This window comes from Chrysochloris asiatica, unplaced genomic scaffold, assembly GCF_000296735.1.
Source record: "Chrysochloris asiatica unplaced genomic scaffold, ChrAsi1.0 scaffold00384, whole genome shotgun sequence".
NCBI classification, from domain to species: Eukaryota; Metazoa; Chordata; class Mammalia; order Afrosoricida; family Chrysochloridae; genus Chrysochloris; species Chrysochloris asiatica.
Window position 1 is genome coordinate 167,362 of NW_006408902.1, and position 8,476 is coordinate 175,837.

Here is an 8,476-nt window from a genome sequence, read left to right on the forward strand (position 1 = left end):
GTGATGTTGCTGGGTTTTTGCTCTACATTTTTCCCTTTGCTGAGTTCATTTTTTTAACGATTTTTCTTGTCAACATCTTCATAGTTTTAATGTTTATAATATCTTCATGCATTTTCCTTTTCTTGATTTGACATGAAGGTAATATTAAGTTTCTTTGAGATTATCCTGTAATTTATTACTTTAATCCCCCAAATTAAACCTGTTTTATCTTGAACTTTACTTGCCTTCCTTGCCATTTGGTATTCTGTAACTATACTTTCCCCTCCTTTTGCTCTGTAGTTGTCTACATTAGAGATTGAGAGCTCTGATGCCCTATTTTCAGTCTTGTCATGTTGTTTTCATCTGGATATTTCTCCATCTGGATTGACTTCTGGGTGGTGCTGCTGTGGGTGGGAGTCAATCTGTTGGTGTTGGTTCTCAGTCCAAAGGACTCCCTTTAGTATTTTTGGTAAAGTTGGCTTCTTGTTGTTGTCAAGTGCCGCCAACTCAGTTCCAACCCATAGTGACCCTGTATAAGGCTTCCAAAGCTGCTGGTGAGCTTGAACCACCAACCTTGCAGTTCAAACTGACATTGCAGCCCAGTGTATTAGCCCACAGCGTCACACCAGGATTCCAACGTTGGCTTGGTTTTTACAAATTCCTTTTACTTCATTTGATTTGGAAATGCCCTAATTTTGCCATTGTATTTGAGGGGTAATTTTGCTGGATAGATGATTCTTGGTTGTCAGTTGTTTTCTTTCAGTGTTTTGTAGATGTCTCTCCATTGCCTTCTCACCTGCATGTTTTCTGTGAGAAATCAGAACATAATCTTATTGGTTTTCCTTAATTTTTCCCAAGCTGATTTTAGGATTCTTTCCTTGTTTTTGATGTCTTAGTGATCTTCTTTTGGGGTCTACCTAGCCTGTTTGGGATTTGTTCAGCTTCTTGAATACTTATCATCTCATCTTTCATGATGTTAGGGAAATTTTCTTACAGTAGCTCTTCAGCAATCTTTTCTGTTGTTTTTCTTTGTCTCTTTCTGAGGTTTTTCCTCTTCATGTTGTCCCACATGAATCTTAGGCTTTCTTCAGACTTTTCATTATTTTTTCTGATTGTTCTTCTATCTCGCTAGTATTAAGAGATTTATCTTCAAGCTCGCTAATCCTGGCTTCCATTGATTCAGTTCTACTTTGCTCTTGCAGTGTGTTGTCTATTTCTGATATCTTAGTATTGATCCTCTGCTTTTCTGTTTTCAGGTTTTGTAGTGTCTCCAATGCTATGTCTATTTTGTTTAATTGTTCCTGTGGTGCTTGCTTTCCTAGCCCTTTCTGTGAAATGTTTGGATTTACCTCACTATCATTTTCCTGAATTCTTTTTCAGGTAGTTCCAGTGCCTTCTTTTCTTCAAAAGTATTTTCTAGCCCTTTATCTTGATCATTAGTTGGAGTTTCTCTGTCTTGTTTCTTCATGTGAACAGAAAATTTCTGCTACCTTCTAGACATTGTGGTATTTGTATTAAATTGTAATAAGTTGATGAGTATATGTTGATATATTCTTAGGCACTAACCAAGTGTCCCCTTGAGACAAGTTTCTCTGTTTACTGTTTGTACGGTTCAATTCAGAGTGGATTTAGCAGGTGTTGGGTGTAGTTGTTGCTCTGGTGTACAGCAGCTGGTATTGGCTCTTTGCAAACTGATGGGCTGAGAGTGTATGGCTGTGACTTAACTGTATGGCTGCAGTTGCTGTATCTTGTGAGGTGGTCCAAGAAGGAAAACAAACAAACATTAAAACAAAAACAAAAAAAATCAGCCCACATGGCAAAAAATTAAAGCCAATTCCTTCCTCTCCTCCAATCAGTGAAGTGCTTCACCACCTTTTGTTTTCTTGCCTTCACAGCCAACTGCGAAAGTTCAAAATAGCCAAGCTGTGTTCAGAGGGTCCACATCGATCACCCACCTCCTTTCCTTCATTTTTTCTACCCCCTCCCTTTTTTTTTTCTATCTCCACCTGACACAGGTCTACCCCCTCTCCAAGTGAGAGCCAGTCCAGGGCTGGCTGGGGTTGACTTTGGAGATTTAGATTAGAGTCTGCTCTATTGGAGTTATTGGATATAACTACCCCGGGGCTCAGTAGCTCCAACCAACTAGAAAGTATAAGATTCTCTGGAGTTGTATGTTGATTGGGAAAAAAAAAAAAACACCATAAAATAAGTTGCAAGTTGGCTTCCACAAGCCACAGTTAGGTTTCTGAAACGGGAATGTATTTTCTCTTCTCTAAAAGTGTGCAAAAAGTTTCAAGATGCCTGAGATAATTTCCATGGGCTGTTGCTGCTTGTCACTTACTTCATCTCTTGCTACATCTATTCAATTCTGTCTCCCAGTAAGCACTCGATCCACTTTTCTATCCCTTCCTTTGGAACACAAAGTTCCAAGATCGTCCTTTGCATCTGTCCTCTCTGGTTTCCCATATCCTTGTTGCAGAGCGCCCATACAGCATTTTTGCCGAGTTTGCCATCTTTCTCTGGAGTCAGGGGATATTTTCAGTTTAAAATTTTTTTGAGATTATTTCAGGGCAATACTTTCAGGGATTTATCTATTTCCATGGCTCCAGAAAGTCTAGAATCCATTACAATCTGAAATTCTGGTCTGCATTTTCCCCCTTTTGAACAAGATTGTCTATTGAATCTTAGATAAAAATGTTCCAGTATTAGTAGCCGGGCATTATCCAGTTCTTCTAGAGTCGGGGCAATGGAAGCAGTTGTTCATGGAGGCAATCAGCTGCACATTCCATATCCTCCCACTATTTCTGACTATCCTTATCCCTACATTGACCCCAAGCACTAGACAGTGAAATCATAGGTAGACTAGAAACACTACACCAATTAACTGGGATGTCCTATGAAATCATGACTTCCAAACCAAGAAAGCAAATCCCATGAGGTATTTGGCTGAACATAAGCAGCCTCAGCAGCACTTTTTTGTTGTCATTGTTGTAAATATAAGAAGTCCAAAAGTAATGCTATATGGTGGAAGGCAGAATCTCCAGTAGGTACTATTCAATCTGTCTGGGTGGAGCTGATGAAAGGAGATACAGATGGGTAACTCGTGATACTGTAGTGAATAATGCTTATCAGGACAGACTATTAGGGTTGGAAATGCAAAGGTAGAAGTTTTGTAACAAGAAAGGGAGTGATTAAATCTCCAGGATAGGAGCGGAGACCTCTGGGACCATCAATGGAGAAGAGCTAAGAGCGGGACCCTACCCAGAGAAACAGAGATGCCTGAGATGGAGGCAGAGATGATGACACGGAGTGATGAAGTGACTGGGGACTTTGGACCCAGAGAGGGAAAAGGACTGTGGGCCGATAACTGGGGGGAGGAGGGGGAAGTGTAGGGGGCGGGTTTCTGGGATATACCCTTTGAGTGGTTGATAATGCATGGAGGGCATTGGAACCGTGGCAATGAGATGATATACGATGGAATGAATGTAAAACTAAAGTTCCCCCATGTAAACTATCATGTAATTCACAATAAAACATTAAAAAAACAAATCAAAACAAAAAAAGTAATGCTATAAAATCATACCAGCCTTTATTAAACAGAAATAGCAAAATGTGAAGCTAGTATTTGACATTTCTTCCATCTAGATCGATACACTTCTGAAAGCAGTTTTTTGTTGTTGTTGTTGTTGTTGTTTTTCATTTCTCTAACACTTCCCTAAAGAATTCGGTGCTGCTTGATTTCATGTTGTTGCCATTGAGTTAACTCCAGCTCATAGCGGCAGAATGAAACACTGCCCAGTCCTGGACCATCTTCCTAACTGTTATATTTGAGCCCATTCTTGTATCCACTGTGTCAGTCCATCTCCTTGAGACTCTTCTCCTTTTTCGTTGACCCTTTACTTTTAGCAAATATGATGTCCTTTTCCAGGAACTCATCCCTCCTGGTAACAGGTCCAAAGTATGTGAGACAAAGTCTCACTATCTTCACTTCTAGGGAGCATTCTGGCTACACTTCTTCCCAAACAGAGTTTGTTAGTTCCTCTTTGAATATCCCTCACCAACACTGTAATTCAAATGCGTCAATTGTTCCTCAGTCTTCCTTATTCATTGATCAGTTTTCACATGCATATGACGGGATTGAAAATACCAAAGTTGAGTCAGGTCCACCTTAGTTCTCAAAGTGACATCTTTACTTTTAAACACTTTGAAGAGATCTTTGCAGCAGATTTGCCAAGTGCAATATGTAATTTGATTTCCTGACTGCTGTTTCCATGAACATTGATTGGGGATGCAAGTAAAATGAAATCCTTGACAACTTCGATCATTTTTCTTTTATTATGATGCTGTTTATTGGTACAGTTATGTGGATTTTTATCTTTACATTGAGTTGTAATCCATACTTAAGGCTATATTCTCTGATACTTATCAGCAGATGCTTCAAGTCCTCTTAGCTTTCAGCAAGCAAAATTGTGTCACCTGCATATCATAGGTTATTAATAAACCTTCCTTCAATTCTGATGATGCATTCTTGGACCCATACCTTTACTGATTTTAAATCATTCAGGATCCCCTTGCTCTGTTTGAACTACCACCTCTTGTTCAATCTTTGGGTTCCACATGAGCACAATGAAGTGCCCTGGAATTCCCATTCTTTGCAATGTTATCCGAAGTTTGTTATGATCCACACAGTTGAATGCTTTTGCATGATCAATAAAACACCAAGTAAACAGCTTTCTGCTATTCTCTGCTTTCAGCCAAGATACATCTATCAACAATGATATCCATCATTTCAGGTCCTCTTCTGAATTTAATTGGACATTTTAGCAGCTCCAAGTTGATGTGCTACTGCAACAGTTTTTTTAATTATCTTTAGCAAAATTTGAGTTGTCCGTAATATTAATGTTATACTTTGGTAATTTCTGTATCTGTAGGTTCACCTTTCTTCTGAATGAGCAAACATATGGATCGCTTCCAGTCTGTTGTCCTCTAAATTTCTTGGCATAAACTAGTGCTACCAATTCCCACCCCCTCCACATACAGAGTAGACAGGAATGGGCAACTTGGACATTGGATACCCAAAATGGGGGGTGGGGGTGGGGGGCTACAAAGGCAAGAAGTGACTGGCTTGCAAGCTTTCAAGAGGGAACCTAGATCCAGAGGGCCTGGAGGAAGGTAGAATCTCCAGTGAGTAGTATTCAATCTGACTAGGCGGGGCTGATGCAATGAAATACAGACAGGTCTCTTGTGATACTATAGTGAATAATTGTTATCAGGACTGACTATGAGGGTTGGAAATGTAAAGGTAGACGTTTTATAGCAAGGAGGGGAGTGATTGACTTTTCAGTCTAGGAGCGGAGGTCCCTAGGACCATCAAGGGAGAAGAGCAGAGAGCGGGACCCTACCCAGAGAAGCAGTGATGCCTGAAATGGAGCCAGAGATGATGACGTGGAGCGATGGAGCAGCTGGAGACTCTAGACTCAGAGAGGGAGAGCGACTGTGTGCTAAAGACCTGGGAGGCATGGGGGAAGGATTGCATGGAGGGGATTGTAACCATGGCAATGAGACGATATACGATAGGATGAATGTAAAACTAATGTTCTTCCATGTAAACTATCGTATAATTCACAATAAAACATTTTTTAAAAAGAAAAAACAAAAACGAGTGCTACCAGCACTGCGTCAATCTGTTGAAACGTTTCAATTGGTATTCATTCTGTCAGTTCGCTGGAACCTTGTTTCTCACTAATGTCTTCAGTACCGCTTGGACGTTTTTCTTCAGTATCATCAGTACTTGATCATATAGTGCCTCCTGAATTGGCTGAACATCAACCATTTCTTTGGGTACATTTATTCTGTATATTCCTTCTTTATCTGATGCTTCCTGCACTGTTCAATCTTTCGCCTGTTTTCGTTGTTGTTAGGTGCTGTTGATTTGGTACTGAGTCGTAGTGACCTTATGCACAACAGAATGAAACTTGCCCCCATCCTGTACCAAGCTCACAATTTTTTGCTATGCTTGAGTCCATTGCTGCTGCCACTGTGCCAATCATCATTCTCACTGGGGGTCTTATCTTTTTCACTGACCCTCCACTTTACCAAGCATGATGTCCTTCTCCTGATAATATATCCAGAGTATGACATGCAAAGTCTGGCCATCCTGACTTCTAAGGAGCATTCTGGCTGTATTTCTTCCAACATAGGTTTGTTTGTTTTTCTTGCAGTCCACGGTGCTTTTAATATTCTCCTCCAACTCAAATGCATCAGTTCTTATGCATCTCTTCAAATTTTCCTTCATTGTCCAACTTTCCAATGTATGTGACGCCATCAGAGACAAGTTAGCACCCCTGGGCCCTGGGTCTCTCTTACCCTGGCTTCATCGTCACCCCTTTGCCCTGAGTCCTCTCCTACTAGACAGCGACCAAGAAAGGAGGGAGGACAACAAGAATGGTAACGTTGAGAACAGCCTGGCGACAGAGAAAAGGATATTGGGGACCTGAAACCCTAATTAATAGAAGCAGCTGGTTACAGGCCAACAACCCATGAAGACAGTGCCTAGAGCTGACAACTGCCGAAGACACGCCATTTCCAAGAAGCTTGGGCTGCTTCAACATACCACTCCCCCTAATCAATATGCATTAGGCTACTGCTTGGAGGAGGAGACTCCCAAACCTTTATAAGCTAGTACACCCCATCCCCAAAGTATCTTCTCCACTTATGAAGACAGACCCGCTTCTCTCTCTGAAGTGTACTTTTGCTTTGACGTAATCTATGCTCCCCAATTCTCCCACATCGTCTCCACTTGCGGAGACAGACCTTTTTATCTCGTTGAAGTGTACATTTGTTTTGCAATAAAGAGTTCTGGGTGAATGCTTATTGTTCAGGTGTGACTGAGAAACAGATGACTCGGTGGGACTAACTCTTTGGACCCCCCTCAGAGTGAGAGGGACCAGGGAAAAAGGGGACTTCGCTATTGACAATCCCATGGCTTGGGTCAGGCGCACCTTAGTCCTCAAGCTGACATCTTTGCTCTTCAACGCTTTAAAGAGGTCTTGTGCAGCAGATTTGCCTAATGCAATACATTGTTTGATTTCTTGACTGCTGCTTCCATGAGTGTTGATGGTTGATCTAAAAAAAATGAAGTCTTTGACAACTTTAATCTTTTCCCCATTTATCTTGATGTTATTTACTGGTCCGGTAGTGAAAATTTTCATTTTCTTTATATTGAGGTGCAGCCCATATTGAAGGCTGTGGTCTTTGATCTTTCTTCATCAGTAAGTATTTTAAGTCTTCTTTGCTTTAGGAAGCAAGGTTGTATCATCTGCATATTGCAGCTTGTTAATGAGTCTTCCTCCAATCCTAGTGCACATTCTTCTTCATATAACCCAGCTTCTCGGATTATTTGCTCAGCATATAGTTTCAATAAGTATGGTGAAAAAAATAAAACCCCGGCAAACAGCTTTCTTAATTTTAAACCATTCAGTGTTCCATGTTCTGTTAGAACACCTGCCTCTTGGTCCAGGTACAGATTCCTCATGAGCACAATTAAGTGTTCTGAATACTCATTCTCTTCAATGTTGTCCATAGCTTGTTGTGATCCACACAGTCAAAGGCATTCTGGCACATCTTTTTGGAAGAAGATTGGTAAGTAGGCCTGTCTTCTGAGATGCCTCTGGGTAATTGGAACCCACAACATTCCCACTAATTGTCAAGCACTTAAGTGTTTGCACCACCCAGGAGAAGAAATTCTATTGCTTCATATCTTGAACCAAGCTTGGTTTTATTAGATTATATATATTTTTCAATATGATGAGGAAAGGGCACTTCATTGGAGTTTTCATTTGCTTTTCTGGTTACTAGTCATTCTTATTGACCAACTTATTTGAATTATCTGTTTATATCTTGTCTTTTTTTAATTGAGAGGTTTCTTTTTCTCATTACCTTTAGGAGCTCTTTTTGTATTTAGTGTGCTAATCCTTTCTCTTACTTGCTTTGCAAATGTCTACCTCAGTCTGTGTTTTGTCCTCATACTTTGTACATGGTAAATTTTGATGCACAGATGTTTTGAGTTTTGATGTGATTAAATTGTGTAAGTCTTTATGGTTTGTCTAGATCTTGTCTAATAAATACTCATACTTCCCTACCTCAAGAGCACAAAGATATTCTCCAATGTTTTTATCTAACAGTTCTAAGTTTTTCATTTCCTACTTCTTTTATACACCTGGAATTAATATTGGTTTTTAGTTTGGAATGGTGATCTGTTGTTTTTCCATTTGCAAAGCCAGTAGTCCGAGTAACATTTGATGACTAGATATCACCTCATCACTGTCTCCGCAAGGCCACTTCTGTCATATACCAAGTATTAGGTCCTCTGTCCGAGTCCAGTGGGCTATTTGTCCCTGAGTAAAAGTCACATTCTCCTAATTTTATTTATTTTTTTAAATTGACATCTAATAAAACATGTTAAAATTTTTTTGTTTTCAGTTATATTCTGTTTTGG

At 40.1% G+C, this 8,476-nt stretch overlaps 1 protein-coding gene across 1 annotated transcript in view; it reads left to right on the forward strand.

Moving 5' to 3' along the window:
- Positions 1-8,476, forward strand: part of LOC102821398 (tetratricopeptide repeat protein 23-like) — a gene marked incomplete at its 5' end in the record, with an annotated part of 122,787 nt that overhangs the window by 111,277 nt on the left and 3,034 nt on the right. The gene's annotated exons all lie outside the window — the stretch shown is intronic.